This window comes from Saccopteryx bilineata, chromosome 5, assembly GCF_036850765.1.
Source record: "Saccopteryx bilineata isolate mSacBil1 chromosome 5, mSacBil1_pri_phased_curated, whole genome shotgun sequence".
In the NCBI taxonomy this organism is placed as follows: domain Eukaryota; kingdom Metazoa; phylum Chordata; class Mammalia; order Chiroptera; family Emballonuridae; genus Saccopteryx; species Saccopteryx bilineata.
The window spans coordinates 159,612,588-159,629,921 of NC_089494.1; the positions used below are offsets into that span (position 1 = coordinate 159,612,588).

Genomic DNA, 17,334 nt, shown 5'->3' on the forward strand with positions numbered 1-17,334 from the left:
TTGAAAGGGAACATACGATAAGTAGGGAAGTTAAGAGTGAAAAGAGAAGTTCTGCTTTTTGTTAGTCACAGCGATAAACTGTCTCTCAAAAAGATTAAGAATATCTCTAGCCAAGCTAAGAACTGACATTAGGAAATCAATCTGAAAATCAATTTCTATAGCACTAGGTTCCTCTTATTCTGTGAGAAAATTTTAATTGCTGATATAATTTATTGAGTTTATAAAATATTCTATTTTTTCATTTCATCCTGAGTTATCATCTCTAAGAAGTTGTCTTTTTCTAAGATTCAACCATTCCATCTAACTTATCAAATAAGTTGTTAATTGTTCATAGTGTTTTCATATTTTGTTTTTAGCCTTTGAGTATCTATAGTTATGCCTGCATTTTCATTTCTAGTATTGTTTTACTTGTTCTCTTCTATGTGTCTTTCTCTGTCTCTGTTTCTCATCATTTTGAACAGAGGTTTGTCAATAGTATTGGTCTGGTAAAGAAAAAGATAATTTCCATTATTCTTTTGCATTTCTTTTCTTCTTTTATCCTCTTAAGTAGTTCTTTATGCGCTGATGTAGATGATAGCAGATGGCTTAAGCAGTTGTTGTGGAGAGAAATTATCTGGTGAAGGCAGGTGCCTGTCAAAGTACTGTTTCCTATGTGTCTCAGCTGTTGACTCACAAAAGGGAGGTCATCAGAGCAAGTTAGAACCAGGACAAGGCAGGTTGTTCTGGGCAAGGACGATGGCTGTTTGCGAGGTGAATGGAGAAGATTACAAACATACCCAGAATTGCAGTTAGGTGCTCCAGTAGACTCTAGCCTATTCTCTTTTTTTTTTTTTCATTTTTCTGAAACTGGAAACAGGGAGAGACAGTCAGACAGACTCCTGCATGCGCCCGACCGGGATCCACCCGGCACGCCCACCAGGGGCGATGCTCTGCCCACCAGGGGGGGCTGCTCTGCCCATCCTGGGCGTAAGCGCGGCGGAGGGGTGGAGAAGCAAATGGGCGCTTCTCCTGTGTGCCCTGGCCGGGAGTCGAACCCGGGTCCTCCGCACGCTAGGCCGACGCTCTACCGCTGAGCCAACCGGCCAGGGCCCTATTCTCATTCATTCTTAGTCCTTATAAAGTGCAAACATGTATTAATATCAACATTATCCGGCTAAAGCTCACATTAGATAGACTTTTAATTCACATTAAGCTTGGGTGGAACAAGTAGAAGAAAATTACCTCTCAAAAAGCCCAGTAATTTGCACTTCAATGACTGGGTGATACAGTTCTCTAAGCAAAGTTAATAAGCAAACTTTCTCTGGCAAGATTTAGCTTTAACTGCAGTTAGGACTTTACTTTAAACTCAAAGTGAATTGAGCAGGCCCCCTTTCCAGCCAACCCTGGGCAGCAACAGACACACCATCAGTGCTGTAATTTTCATATTAATTTATATATATATATATATATTTGTATATATACTAGAATGCTGAAGTTTTATACAGGACACTATGTCTATATCTATATCTATATCTTGCTGTAGAATTATTAAGAATTAAATCCACAGTGAGTTAAATATCTTGTCCAAAGTCTCAAACCTTGGTGATAGCAGGGCCAGGACTGAGATCTCTTCTGCCCCAGCTCACTTTTCTTTTCACTACTCCATGAACTTTTCATTGCTTAAAGGTAGGTGAATATATATACAAATGGCATTCAACTAGTTATTACCAATATAAGAGGTTTAAGGGATACTTCCTGCTAATAGAAATGTGTGTATCTGGCATATACATCAGGAAGAAGAAAAAAGAAATGTTGGAGCAAAATTTAGAATGTTCTTAGTGAATTGGCCATTTGTTTTATGTTAGTTACATGAATTAGAAAACATACAGAAATTATTATAATGCAGAGATGGCTTTCTTTAATGCATTATTACCTACTATAAGATATCTTAATATTTCTGACAGGATGGGAGTTTGAGTGCTTTTCCCCCTTCTGCTTTTTGGAAACTTCAGTTTTAATATACAGGAAGAGTCTCAGGAAATCTATTTTTCTGGTTTTTGATTTATATAAAGAAAAAGACATAAAACTCAGGTCTTTGCATCATTCAGTTGCTGTTTATGTGACTAATAGCTGTTTCTCTTGATTCTTAGGTGATATTTGGTTACAAACTTAATCATCATTTTATAGATTTAATTTATAGATTTGATTTTTTTTATTAATTATTATTATTTTTTTTTACAGAGACAGAGAGTGAGTCAGAGAGAGGGATAGACAGGGACAGACAGACAGGAATGGAGAAAGATGAGAAGCATCAATCATTAGTTTTTCATTGTGTGTTGCAACACCTTAGTTGTTCATTGATTGCTTTCTCATATGTGCTTTGACCGTGGGCCTTCAGCAGACCGAGTAACCCCTTGCTGGAGCCAGCGACCTTGGATTCAAGCTGGTGGGCTTTTGCTCAAACCAGATGAGCCCGCGCTCAAGCTGGCGACCTTGGGGTCTTGAACCTGGGTCCTCTGCATCCCAGTCTGACGCTCTATCCACTGCGCCACCGCCTGGTCAGGCTAGATTTGATTTTAAAATGATAAATAACAAAGAGCAAGTGTTTTGTTAAAACTAAGCTTTTCGCCCTAGCCGGTTGGCTCAGTGGTAGAGCGTCAGCCTGGCGTGCAGGAGTCCCGGGTTCAATTCCCAGCCAGGGCACACAGGAGAAGCGCCCATCTGCTTCTCCACCCCTCCCCCTTTCCTTCCTCTCTGTCTCTCTCTTCCCCTCCCGCAGCCAAGGCTCCACTGGAGCAAAGATGGCCCGGGCGCTGGGGATGGCTCCTTGGCCTCTGCCCCAGGCGCTAGAGAGGCTCTGGTCGCGGCAGAGCGATGCCCCGGATGGGCAGAGCATTGCCCCCTGGTGGGTGTGCCGGGTGGATCCTGGTCGGGTGCATGCGGGAGTCTGTCTGACTGCCTCTCCGTTTCCAGCTTCAGAAAAATACAGGGGGAAAAAAACAAACAAACTAAATTAAGCTTTTCAGGCAACACATTCATTAAATGTTTTGTGTGTGTGTGTGTGTGTGCACGCACACGCGGGCTTGGGCAACATTTTTTTTTTTTTTTTGGTATTTTTCCGAAGCTAGAAACGGGGAGAGACAGTCAGACAGACTCCTGCATGCGCCCGACCGGGATCCACCCTGCACGCCCACCAGGGGGCGACGCTCTGCCCCTCTGGGCGTCGCTCTGTTGCAACCAGAGCCACTCTAGCGCCTGGGGCAGAGGCCAAGGAGCCATCTCCAGCGCCCGGGCCATCTTTGCTCCAATGGAGCATCGGTTGTGGGAGGGGAAGAGAGAGACAGAGAGGAAGGAGAGGGGGAGGGGTGGAGAAGCAGATGGGCGCTTCTCCTGTGTGCCCTGGCCGGGAATCGAACCCGGGACTTCTGCACGCCAGGCCGACACTCTACCACTGAGCCAACCGGCCAGGGCCTTGGGCAACATTTTTAATTGGATCAAAAGATGCTTATTGACTCCACGTGGCTTCAACTGAACCGAGGTAAATAAACTATTGTCTTGAGAGGCATTTCATAGCCACCAAAATAAACAAATAACAAAAAAGCAAAACAAACCCTTTGTTGTCTTATTGAGACTATTGCTCCACTCATCAGTGAATGTTTTGAAATTAAAACTCCTAAACTTTAAACTCTCCAGAAATAGCACCATTCTGTTACATTTATGAACTCCAGCTCTGATGTTGGGTTTGCAAAACATTTTGTAGCGGATAACTATTAAAGGGGAGGATATTCATTTTTCTAATCAGAGCTATTAAGAACAGTGAAATTATTCCATTCCTTTGCTTATAAATGCTCATGCAAAGAGGTTATTTTAACATAACAGCATAACACATCATGATCTTGCACATTCTTTTTGATTTGGGTATAGCATTTTTTTTTTTTTTTTTTTTCATTTTTCTGAAGCTGGAAACAGGGAGAGACAGTCAGACAGACTCCCGCATGCGCCGGACCGGGATCCACCCGGCACGCCCACCATGGGGCGATGCTCTGCCCACCAGGGGGCGATGCTCTGCCCATCCTGGGCGTCGCCATGTTGCGACCAGAGCCACTCTAGCGCCTGAGGCAGAGGCCACAGAGCCATCCCCAGCGCCCGGGCCATCTTTGCTCCAATGGAGCCTTGGCTGCGGGAGGGGAAGAGAGAGACAGAGAGGAAAGTGCAGCGGAGGGGTGGAGAAGCAAATGGGCGCTTCTCCTGTGTGCCCTGGCCGGGAATCGAACCCGGGTCCTCCGCACGCTAGGCCGACGCTCTACCGCTGAGCCAACCGGCCAGGGCCGGGTATAGCATTTTGATCCTTTCTAAGTACTACTAATTTTAAAAGGTACATACTTACTTTATTTGTTTGGAAAGCCACACATCCTTTGACAAAAATTTTCCACAAATGAGTTCTATAAGTATCTTCATTGAGAATTATTATCTTCATGTTACCATTATGCAAAAAACAGTGCAAACTAGTTAAGCAAAATAAAGAAAATGTTATATTCATATTATATTACTTAATTTAAGTGATAAAATTAGTTAATATTCTTTGTCTTTTTCTATTTCAATAATCAGGTCACTAGGATTTAATGAAAACTTCCTATCTATTGAGCTTTACAAAAACTACCTTATTTTTTGCTCCATAAGACACACTTTTCCCCCCCAAAAGTGGAGGGGGAAATGCCCGTGTGTCTTATGGAGCGAAAAGTATAGTATTTTATTATATATTTTAACACTCTATTTGGTTCAGATTTTTTTTTTCTTATTTTCCTCCTTAAAACCCTAGGTGCGGCCTGACCTGTGGTGGCGCAGTGAATAAAGCGTCGACCTGGAAATGCTGAGGTCGCCGGTTCGAAACCCTGGGCTTGCCTGGTCAAGGCACATATGGGAGTTGATGCTTCCAGCTCCTCCCCCCCTTCTCTCTCTGTGTCTCTTCTCTCTCTCTCTCTCTCTCTGTCTGTCTCTCCCTCTCCTCTCTAAAAATGAATAAATAAAATAAATAAATTTAAAAAAGAAATCAGTGTTTAAAAAACAAAAACAAAAACCCTAGATGCGTCTTATGCTCAGGTGTGTCTTTATGGAGCGAAAAATACGGTAGTTATTACCCAATCAGAATTCCTTCTTAGGCCTGGCTTCTGATTTACCTTAAGTAACTGATGAGCTTGTATGTGGTATCTCCCTACGGCTCCTATCTTCTGCCTGCCCTCACATATGTTTTACCCTAACAAACATCTGTCTGTGTGCCTCGCCATTCATCTATCTGTATTCCTGCTGGTACAGGTAGAATTGTAAGATCAGCTTCAAGATTTCTGGCCCTCCATGTACACATACCTTCTCTCATTGATTTCATCATACAATAATCTAGGTATTGTTGTGAAGGAATTTTGCAGTTGTAAAGAAGGTCTCAAATTGGTTGACCATATGGTAGATGATCTGGTGGGCCTTACCTAATCACGTGAGCACTGTAAATCAGGCTCTAAGGCAGTGGTAGTCAACCTGGTCCCTACCGCCCACTAGTAGGCGTTCCAGCTTTCATGGTGGGTGGTAGCAGAGCAACCAAAGAATAAATAAAAAGACAGATTTAACTATAGTAAGTTGTTTTATAAAGATTTACTCTGCCAAACTTAGCGAAAATCCGACATAAAGTACTTGGTATGTAATTATTATTATATGCTTTAACTTGCTGTAACTCTGCTTTATAAATTTTATAAAGTAAAGTTGCTTCCCTACTTTATAAATCACCATTACTGTGGAACCAGTGGGTGGTTAGAAAATTTTACTACTAACAGAGATACAAAAGTGGAAGGTAGGTATAAAAAGGTTGACTACCCTTGCTCTAGAGGCACAGCTGGGGGGAGGTGAAGATTGGAAGCACTGGAAGGATTTCTTGTTCCATTGCTGACTTGACGATAGAGAGGGCCACATGGTAAGGTATGTGCACAGTTTTTAGGAGCTGAGAGTGAATCCCAGTTGACAGCCAATAAGGCAGCGACTTCAGTCCTACAAGCAAAGGAACTGAATTCAGCCAACAGGATCTCGAGGTCTACTTGAGATGAACTATGAATTGTGCCAAGACCTTGATTTCCAAGTTGGAAGCCGTAAGTAGAGAACCCAGCCAAAGAGTGTGTGAACTAAAGCAAGGGTGAGCTAATTTATGAGTGTTATCTTTATTTATTTATTTATTTTTATTTATTTTATTTTTTTGTATTTTTCTGAAGTTGGAAACGGGGAGGCAGTCAGACAGACTCCTTCATGCACCCGACCGGGATCCACCCAGCATGCCCACCAGGGGGCAATGCTCTGCCCATCTGGGGTTGTTGTTCTGTTGCATCCAGAGCCATTCTAGTGCCTGAGGCAGAGGCCATAGAGCCATCCCCAGCGCCCGGGCAACTTTGCTCCAATGGAGCCTTGGCTGCAGGAGGGGAAGAGAGAGACAGAGAGGAAGGAAAGGGGGAGGGGTGGAGAAGCAGATGGGCGCTTCTCCTGTGTGCCCTGGCCGGGAATCGAACCCGGGACTCCTGCACGTCAGGCCGACGCTCTACCACTGAGCCAACCGGCCAGGGCCATTATCTTAACCTGCTAAGTCTATGGTAATTTGTTATGTAGCAATAAATAACTAACACACCCATTTAGAACCTGGTCAACCTTAGCTTCTTTAGAGTCTTAAGCCTTAGTTCTTTATTTTATCTGTTGTGGGTTTTATGTTCAATTGCAAAGGGATTTTGGCTTGTTTATATTTAGAATATTTTATTTTATTTTTTTATTTTTTTTACAGGGACAGAGAGAGATTGTCAGAGAGAAGGATAGATAGGGACAGACAGACAGGAAGGGAGAAAGATGAGAAGCATCAATCATTAGTTTTTCGTTGCAACACCTTAGTTGTTCATTGATTGCTTTCTCGTATGTGCCTTGACTGCGGGCCTTCAGCAGATCGAGCAACCCCTTGCTTGAGCCAGCGACCTTGGGTCCAAGCTGGTGAGCTTTTTGCTCAAGCCAGATGAGCCCACACTCAAGCTGGCGACCTTGGGGTCTCGAACCCGGGTCCTCGGCATCCCATTCTGACGCTCTATCCACCGTGCCCCCACCTGGTCAGGCTAGAATATTTTTCTTTTAAAACTATTGTTATCACCTATCATGGTTCCCCTCCAGTGTGTAGTTCCACAACTGAGTCAGGGGAAGATTGTTTGCAAAGGTGGTCACAACAATTCTTCCTACTTTAGTACTCAGGTCCCTTTGTAATAAGATTACCTCTTCTACTATTGAGGAGTAGAGTCCATTTCCCTAAACCTTAGTTTGGGCTGGCTGTGGGATATTTTTGAGTGGAAGAATGCAGCAGAATAACCATGAGGCTAGACCTTGGGAGGCCTTACAGCTTCCTCTTTCACCCTGTCGGGTCCAGCTGCCCTGTGAGGAGGCTGCAGAGAGCCTGGTGACAGCCGTGTGAGGGACATCTGAGGGACAACCAAGCAGACAGCTCCAGTTAACATCTGGACTTCATGGCCACTCAGAGGATAAGCTGGTCCCCAGCTGACTTCCCAACTGACTGCAGATGCATGATAGAGCCTAGCTAAGACCAAATGGAGCAGAACCGAGCTGCTCCCGTTTAGCCTCACCCAAACTGCAACCCACAGCTTCGTGAGCAGATCGTTAGTTCTTATTTCAAGCCATTATGTTTTGAGGTTATTTGTTATGCAGTAAAAGATAACTGATATAGGCATTAAAGAACATGGTTTTAAAAATATGATTTGAAAATTAAAACTTTATATCTTTTTGAATAGTTATCTATTCAAATGTCCATGTACACAGTGCAAAATTTAAGATACAAAAGAATATATACATAAAAATAAATTTCCCTTCTCTAGGGCTTTGTTAAACTCTTCTCACCCCTTTGGAGCTCTTTAGGATGCTGGTTAGGGCACAAAGCAACAATTTCAAGGTTGTGCATTCAGAAAATGACCAAAGTAGGAAATTGAAAAACAATATAACATTCCAAATTGATTTGCTTTGTTCCACTTTATGTCCCCAAATGTTCATCTCTGCTTTCTTCAGTTTTCCTGAGGAATGAACTTAAAAGTCCCACAGATGTCAAAACTAAAGGGTGAGGTTAAAGGTGAATATATGTGTGACCTTGTGGGAAAATTATTGTGTATGTTTTCCAGTAAGGTGAGATTAGAGACTCTACCATCAATGATGGGCTAAGTGAATAAAAAATCATTTTCTTTTTCTTGGATTTGGAGAAAGCAAATCACAAAGGCCCTCCCTGTGCCTAATAAACTGTGTCAGCCCAGGAGCAGAAACCCATGCAGAGCACTAGGTGCCTGGGCTACTGGCTTACCTGACATTTTCTAGAGTCCTGTCTACATTCGGAATATAAAATCTATAGGATATCAGACTCTGATGGAGAGTTTGTTGTCACCTGGCATGACCCTGGGGAATCTATCTATGCCCTGAAAACCCAGGCTTATCCATTAGACAAACATCGATCACACGCTATGTCCCAGGCACTGTTGGTAGATGGTATGGATACAAAAATAAATATCACTCTAGTCCGTAACTGTAAAGTTCTTATTTCTGGGGCCCACCCACAGAGCCTCCAGGGCCCCCAAAACAAATTGGATACTTGATCCTACATGGATCAAAATTCCCCTAAGATTCCTGAAGAATGTGAGATATTCAGCCCCAAACAGAGGACTTATTTAAAATAAATGAGTGTTGGTATCCTCTCTCTTAATGAACCTTTGATGTAAGAAGTTCAAAGTAATGTTTGATCTCCTCTTACTGTTTTTGGTTTAAGAGAAATTGTGGTTCCTGATGTAAGAGACTGACAGTCTGGACAGTTATACATCAAACTATGGAATAAGCTGCACGTTTCTATTTCTCTCACAGGGCAGGAAAAGGGCTGTGTGGTCACTTATCACATCCAAACACTGTCCACTGTCCTGGCATCACAGAAGTTTGTCCAGGCTGCTTTGAGGGTCATTACAGATCATTGGTAGGTTAATGCTTTTCCAAAATTAGAATCTAGAAGCTAATGCCTGTTCCTTGTCTTCGTCTCTTGGGCTGCCATAACCGTGGCTTACTCAACAGACATTTATGTTCTAACAGTTCTGGAGGCTGGAAGGCCAAGATCAAGGTGCTAGCAGGGCTGGTTTCTGGTGAGACCTCTTCCTGGCTTGCAGGGGCTTTCTAGCTGTGTCTGAATATGGCTTCTTCTTTCTGTGTGCGTAGACTGAGTGGAATCTTTGGTGTATCTTCCTCTTCTTATAAGGTCACCAGTCTTATCAGATTAGGGGCCTACCCTTACGACCTCATTTAACCTTAATTATATCTCTGAAGGCTCTTCTCCAAATAACACTGAGGGTTGGAGTTTCAACATGTGAATTTTGGGGGTGGGGGAGACCCAGTTTAGTCCCTAACACTTCTTATATGCCAGACACTATGTTAAGCACAAGGATGTAAAGATATGTATATATATCAAGCACCAAATTTATTCCAGGAAGGCACAGATTTACAATACAATGCAATAATCACAAGACTGTACTAAGTGTGGGAAGGGCAGACAATATGTATTCAGTCTAAGCAGAGGAAGGAAGGCTTTTAAGAGAAACCTGGGTCTCAGAGAAGAGAGAAACTCTTAGGAGGTGAGCAGGTGGGAGTTAAAGTATGCTAGGTAGAGGGAAGGCATGGGGAAGGGTGACAGATTTTTTCATCCATTCTTCGTATTAATAGAACAGCACCATTTAGCAAATACAGCACTTTGGCTGAGTGAAGCCCTAGATCAGGGGTCGGGAACCTCTTTGGCTGAGAGAGCCATGAACACCACATATTTTAAAATGTAATTCCGTGAGAGCCATACAACCACCCGTGTACGTTAACTATTATCCAATAAAAATTTGGTGTTGTCCTGGAGGACAGCTGTGATTGGCTCCAGCCACCAGCAACCATGAACATGAGCAGTAGGAAATGAATGGATTGTAATACATGAGAATGTTTTATATTTTTAACGTTATTATTTTTTTATTAAAGATTTGTCTGTAAGCCAGATGCAGCCATCAAAAGAGCCACATCTGGCTCTTGAGCCATAGGTTCCCCACCCCCGCCCTAGATGTTTGGGGAATGTTGAAAGGGCTCACGGTGATGTCAAGAAGTATGCTGACCTTTGGGATACTGTACTAAGATGCTTGGACTTGATCATGTAATAGAAATTGAGCACCCCTGTTTAAGAAGAGGAAGAACTGACCTGACCTGTGGTGGTGCAGTGGATAAAGCGTCCATCTGGAATGCTGAGGTCGTGGGTTTGAAACCCTGCACTTGTCTGGTCAAGGCACATATGGGAGTTGATGATTCCTTCCCCTCCCCCCTTTCTCTCTCTCTCTCTCTCTCCTCTGTAAAATGAATAAATAAATAAAAATTTAAAAATGCAGAAAAAAAGAAGAGGAAGAACCTGGGCATACTTGCATTTGGAAAGTTCACTGGAAAAGCAGTTTGGAAGAAAAGGGTGTGTGAGTCTGGGGACAGTTGGGAGACCAGTGGCACAGTGTGGTGACAGATGCTAAAGGTCAACTGTGGCAGTGCCAATGGGGTGGGGATGGGGCTATCTAGGCATCCTATAAAATGCACAGGACTTGGAATTGAATCCCATGTGAGGAGGGAAGGGAAAATCTGGTCTGGATCCCAGGTTCTATTCTGGTGACTCGTGGACCCTTTGTCAAGAATAAAAATAGCACAATGCAAGGATGGGGAGAGAAGGAAGACTGGTAGGAAGCGCTGGGAATGAAGTGTACCCAAAGCAGTTTCTCGGGCTAAAAAGTAGTTTTTCTTTTTCTAAGTCCTGTGGCTGGTGATTTCCTCGTTGGGTTTCAGAAACCTAAGAATGGCCAGTCCCTTAAAGGGATGTGACTTCAGAGCACCTTTGGAGTAATTTGTTTATTGAAATCTGTAACTGATAGGACTATTCTGTGTAATCATGAACCAAGCTGTTTTAGTCAGAAAAGTTTCCCAATGAATAAACACTAATTCATCTGATTACAAGAAAATTAAATCACTTTTGATCTAAAGCCCATCAATCTGCTGTCCTTGTTTGTGACTCTGAAATGGGTATCTCCCATTGTTGGACCTACTAAGTAGATGGTAATTTAAGTCTTAGGCTTGGGCAGAGAACTAATTTACTGTCAGAAAGCTAAAAAAAATAAATAAAATAAATAAAAACCGAAAGAAAAAAGAAAATCAAGAGAAAAAGAGGTAAAACAAACTCTTTCCTTCTTGAGCACAAACTAAAATCTCCAATTACCTTTTGATGGGGAGGGAGTGGAACAGTGTGAGGAATATGAATAAATTCCCAGGTCACTGGGTTTAAAACTCCAGTTTGAAATTTGTAGAATTACAGCAGATCTGTTTCCTTTTCCTCCTAATTCCTTCTGAGTTTTTTTCCGTGACATAGTAGCAAGATTTCAATGGGGTCAGTCCTCTTTGAGCGTCACAGGCATATAGGGCGGACTGGAGATGGAGATCAGCCACCGATCTTCGATTTCTCATTTCTCTCCCATTTGGTGACAGTTTCGTCCTTCCAACATTCCCTCTCCTCTTTCGAGACTTTCTCAAGTCAACGAAACTAAAACAAAAGAAGGAAAACCTCCCGGAACCAAATCCCCAGACTTTCTCGGAGCTCCCGCATCGCAGGGCGCAGTCTATACTCCACACGCGGCAGTGGGAACGCTGGGATCCAGGCCAGAGCGGCGCGGCGGGGTGGGGAGAGGGCGGGGCCTCCGCAGCTTCGCCCCGCCCCCGCCCCGCCCCGCCACTTAATTCCGACGCGCGGGGCCGCGGAGTGTGAAAGAGCCGCGCTACGTCGGACTGGCCGCCGCAGCCACCCGGAGCGTCGGGGCCGCTGAGCGCCGCCGCAGCCCCCGGAGCGAGACCCGAGGAGAGAGCGGAGCGCCTTTGTGCGCGCTGAGGTAGGTTCGCCTCCCGCACTTACTTTGCACACAAAGACTGGGAGCTCGGGGGAGGCGGGGTGCCCTTCGGGAGACTGTGCGGCCCCCGCCCTGCCCCAAGCCCCGGCCCCAGAAACCCCCGGACGGGCAGGGCCGCCGGGCTACTCCTCCCCGCGGCCGACGGTCCGAGCGGCACGGATTCTGAGGCGGGGGTTGCTGCGAGCGCGAGAAGGCGACCTGACCCTGGGCGGTGGGCATGCTGGGCGCGCTGGTCACCCGGCGTCGTGTGCGGGGAGGGCGCAGGGCCGAGGCGTGGCGGGGGCCCGGGGTGGTGACCCCGGGCCCGGGGTGGTGGGAGGCAGGGGGCGCAGCGAGGGAGAGGAGCCCGGGCTGCCGCGCCGATTGGCTTATTGTTGCGTCCTCGGGCCTGAAAATGGAGAGACCCCCGTCTGGATCGGGAATGCGCTGCCCGCTGCCTTCGCCACGCGAGGCCAGATGCCGAGTCCTCGGCGCCCGGCTCGCCCCTCGCTGCCCCGGGCGGCCGGACGCGGGCTCTGGAGACCGAGGGAGCCGCCGCCTGGGCAAACAAAGGAGGGGCCGCGGGGGGTTGCCCCGCTGGGTTAAAGATGACAGTGGCACTGTTTCCAGGCTGTAAGTAACTTTTTCATTTTGACATATCTCCTCTCCTACTGCTCCAGTGAACCCAGTATCTTGGATGGCGTCTGCCCCTAAGAAATTCTAAAATTTGGGTTCCCAGTTTCTACCCAAGCATCTCCAGGTCTCTCGGGGATGACATGGATGCTGATGGCTAAGTTTTAACATAATGGGTAGTAGGGTTCGGTAAAGCCCCTTCTGAAGTGTGAATAGGATCCGCTTGAGAGGATAGATTGCAAATCTTACTGTCTCGGGCTGGGTACCATGAACTCCCTTCCCTCCAAAACCTTACTTGGTCAATGCCAGTAGAGCAGTCATTTTTTTATTGGAATGAGTGTATTTCTAGATATTTCTTAGTGTTAGTACTTTTACGTTTAAAACTTTTAAGTACAAAGTTATATATATTTATTAAAAATTGAAAAAGTAAAATTGAAAAAGTACATTAAGAAAAATTCACTCACGTACCCAACCACCAAGACACAACCTGAGGATGAAGACATCTTTGGTTGATGTATGACTTAGGCAGCCATGGTGTGTGTGTCTGTGTGTGTATGAAAGAGAGAGAGAGAGAGAGAGAGAGAGAGAATGTGTGAACAAATGAGGGAGTTACCGATTTGTCATCTTTACCAGTCACATCAAACTAAAATATATTGAATAAACTATATTTCTACAGTAGTGGTTTGCCACTTCCACACAGGATTAACATCAACAAGTTGTTTAACTATCTTTTCTTATACCCTTGCAAATAAACACCTGTGCAGAAAGGGGAGGGAAGAAAAGACATTGCAAGTTCCACTTTTGAACAGTAGACTGACCGATAAGTTTTGTGGACTCTATTCTTTAGATTTCAGCAATACTTTGAGATTGACTATTTTTAGACGAGATCTGGCGTATTTAGGGTGGTATGGCCGTAGACAGGATTGACTATTTTTAAATAGAATTCTGTCTTTCAGCTTTAAACATATTTAAAAATTAAAATTGAAAGCCCTGGCTGGTTGGCTCAGTGGTAGAGCGTTGGCCTGGCGTGCGGGAGTCCCGGGTTCGATTCCTGGCCAGGGCACACAGGAGAAGCACCCATCTGCTTCTCCACCCCTCCCCCTCTCCTTCCTCTCTGTCTCTGTCTTCCCCTCCCGCAACCAAGGCTCCACTGGAGCAGCGTTTGCCCGGGCACTGAGGATGGCTCCATGGCCTCTGCCTCAGGTGCTAGAATGGCTCTGGTTGTAACAGAGCAACGCCCCAGATGGGCAGAGCATAACCCTCTGGTGTGCATGCCAGGTGGATCCCGGTGGGGCGCATGTGGGAGTCTGTCTGACTGCCTCCCCGTTTCCAACTTCAGAAAAATACAAAAAAAAAAAAAAATTAAAATTGAGATTCTCATGGGAGATAAATATTGGAAAGAATTGTTTTTGTAGCACAAGGATATCAGTGGTTTTGTAGCTGGGTACATGCTTACTTCTGAAAGACTTTGCATTGAGTAAGTAAATAAGGGAATTCCTTATGAGTCTTTTGTGTGTAGTTTTGAGTGTGTGTGTTTTGTGGAAAACCAAACCAAAACATAAACAAAAACGAAAACATTGTTCAATCCCAGATTAACCATTGAATGCTTTTGTCATTATATACTTTTTTTCCACTTGTAAAATTTTCAAATATTTTATTTTTCCAATGTGCAAAGTAAAAGCTCTTGGAGACAACTGTTTAGAAGTAGACTGAGCATGAGGATGATGCAATACTTTTTGAAGTTAGAAGAATTTAAAGAAGGAAGTTGTGGTTATGTACTATCAGGTGCAATCTTTGTTCCTGTTTCTCATTTGAGGCTTCTTAATCTGCATGCATAATTACGTTTGTGCAGTAGTGACATGTAAATGAATGTGTGAAGTATGTAGTCTGTGGTGATCAGCATTCCTTCTGAAATAATGGTACCTTTCTACATAGAAAAGTCAAAGAAGAAACCTGAATAGAAAATACTAGAACCTCTAAATCTTATTTTTCAACCTTCTGTGGCCTTGGGCAATGTAAGCAGCTGGATCTGAGGTCAGAGTTCAGTAGTTTCACTCTTTTTTTGTAACATTGCCTCGCAGAGAGGAGAAAAAGTTTGGCAGTGGCCCAGTGTGACGGCCTTGCTATGGCTATTTGCGATGGCCAGCCTCGTGTCCCTGTGGACTGGGGAGTCCATTCCTGGAATATTTAAAAGTAGATTTGCTTTTTTGCTTGAGAGTAGTGCTATGAGAAATCCTGTTCCTGAACTGGAGTAGGATAGACACTGTCCCTCCTCCCTTCCTGCTTCCCTCTTTTCTTCCTTCCTTCCTTCCCTTCCTCCCCTTCCCCCTTCTCTCCTCCCTTCCTTCCCTCCCTCCCTTCTTTCCTCCCTTCCTTCCCTCTTTCCTTTGATTTCTCAATTATTTAAAGTAAAGGTGAAAGAGATTTTACTGGTTTTTTGGGGGCTGGTCAAGGGGTTGGAAGACTTTTCTCCAAAAAAGAGGGAGTGTAGTGATTAGTATTATGGCTTATTGTTATTAATGTCCTATTTGCACCTCCCCCCCCCCCCCCCCGAATTCTCTGTGGGTCAAGAAGTTTGGTTATGTGAAATCTAAATTTCAGGCACTTGTAGAAGTCCCCAGATATCTTGGGGGGTCGTTAGTTACCTTTCTTTAAGTGCAGAGAAAGCAGCTGTGGGCACCAGTCTACTTTGCCTCTCACGCTGGGAGGGGAAGCCGCTCTGCCCTGCGCAGTCTGCGCAGCACACGGCTGGGCAGGGTGACTGGGTGAGACTGCCCTTCACTCTCTTGTGTAATTTCCTTTTCTAATCTAGACCTATTTTTGTTTTTCTTTCTTGAAGCAAAACATTTTTCTTCTCTTATCCTTTCTAGTGCAAGAAGTGCTGGGCCTTATCCATCTGAACTTTTCCTTATGCTAAGTATATACCGTACTTAAAGCTCAGGCAGAAGGCATCTGTACGTTTACCCATCCGATATTGATTCCAGTACCCTGTCAGTAAAGGAAACAACCTATTTGGCAAACTGGTGTAGGTTGCCATTTAGTCATGGTAGGTCTACAATGGTTGTTTCTCAGACTGAGAGGGAAGACGTTGCTCTTCATTCACTCCTTCATTTAACAGACATTTACTCAGAGCTGCTTGTGCGCCAGCGCTGGCCTAACATTGGGTGTACTGCAGGTGACGAGACTGATGGGGTCCCTCAAGGCAGGACAGGCGAGGGAGATACTTAAAGAACTGCACAAAATTATGCAAAAAATTATTTAATGACAGTTAAGAGCTGAGAGGGGTAAGTAGCACTTCGTGAATTAAGATAACTCAGAAATGATAATGTAAATCACAGAGAAGGCCTTGGATAAGGGTTCCTGGCTATTAGGTGAAGGCCAGGTTTGGAGAAGCATGGAGGGAAATGAGTAGGATTTGTTCAGGGCTCATCAGTTTAAGAGCAAGTTGGAAGGATCTTGGCTGTTCAGATTTTTCTAGAGGAAGGACTGGGGAAGTGGTATTGTTCCAGTGTACCCTCTGAAGGTAAACCTCAATGCAGTTGTGGGGTAGTGGTGTCCTGAACTGTTCTGAGAAATTCCCAGACGTTGAAGACTAGTTTTATGCAGATGGTAACCGACTGCATCTATGACTACCAGAGGTTCTGGTACAAATGAGAAGATTTGACACAGGTTTGTAGGGAAATTGTGGCAAGACTTATTTAATAATATATGTATATTTCCAACTCAGGTGAAGTATAGGAAGGAACACAGGAGAGGTACAGAAACAGGGAGATTTGCTTCAGCACAGTAGGTGAGCTCTTTAACAGGGTGAGGTTCTGTCAAAGGTTTCTTGTGAATGACGCAGCTGGTACAGAGCAGTGACCGTTCTCTGTGCTCTGTAGTGTTGTGTGTGTATGAGGAGGTGGGATGGAGGCATGGTTGATGGCAATAATGTTACCTATGCATAGCAAAGTCTTGGGGTTTAGGAGTGTGAAGAAAATCCTGTTTAGAGGCCTTAATGTGCAGGAGCTTCTGGGCTGTCTGGTGTTATTCCTGCTAGTAGATCATAAATCCTTAGCAGTCCTTAGGATGAGAAGACTTATGTGAGGACTGCTAAGCCAGAGAGCCTTCTGGGTTGTATATGTGCTGGCAGATGTTCTCCAAAAACAAGATGGAAAATATGCAGGCAGACCAGCTAAACATACCCTGGCTGGTTGTGGGTACATGCAAGCTGTAAGATTTTGTCACCTCATTCTCTATTGTCCTTTTTTGTTGTTATTGCTGACTTATGTTACACTGGAACATTTACTGAGTATGGCCTTCCACAGTGCCAGCCCTGGACTAAAAGGGGGTAGGATTGGGAAACAGGGTACATTTTTAATGAGGTGTAGGGGAACGACTTAAAGCTTTGAAGTCAGTCGCTCTGAGTTAGGATCAGACCCCGGTGTTGTGACCTCCAGCAAGTCACAGAACTCCTGGCAACTCTAGTGCTCTCAATTGTGAGGCAAACTTAGTAAGATATATCTCTTACAGCAAGGTGAGGGCAAATGCAAGGTCATGAAGCCCCAAACTCATGGTCCCTGACATAGCTGGCCAGGGTGTTTAAGCTTTTGTGCTATTGCCCATGTCTTTTGACTCAACTTTTTAGTAACCTAGCAGCAGTAATGCCAAGATACTGATGAGGGACATGTGGGTGACTTTCTCCCTTCTCTCTTCACCTGGTTCCTCAGGGTGCCTTTCTGCCTTTGAGAGTTTTATA

The 17,334-nt window shown here is 44.6% G+C and overlaps 1 protein-coding gene and 1 non-coding gene across 4 annotated transcripts in view; one reads left to right on the top strand and one right to left on the bottom strand.

Annotated features, from left to right (window-relative positions):
• The window catches only part of FAM107B (family with sequence similarity 107 member B), a 281,121-nt gene that overhangs the window by 177,698 nt on the left and 86,089 nt on the right, over positions 1-17,334 (top strand). The window contains exon 1 of one of the 3 annotated variants that reach the window (XM_066280689.1): positions 11,834-11,966. The exons of 1 other annotated variant lie outside the window; for it this stretch is intronic. The gene's annotated coding sequence lies outside the window, so the exon portion shown is untranslated. Of the gene's footprint in view, positions 1-11,833; positions 11,967-17,334 lie in introns of those variants that run through there. One more of the 3 variants, XM_066280688.1, reaches the window with a different exon arrangement.
• TRNAV-GAC (transfer RNA valine (anticodon GAC)) lies at positions 6,501-6,576 on the bottom strand. Its single transcript has one exon. It is a non-coding gene; the product is annotated as a tRNA-Val (tRNA).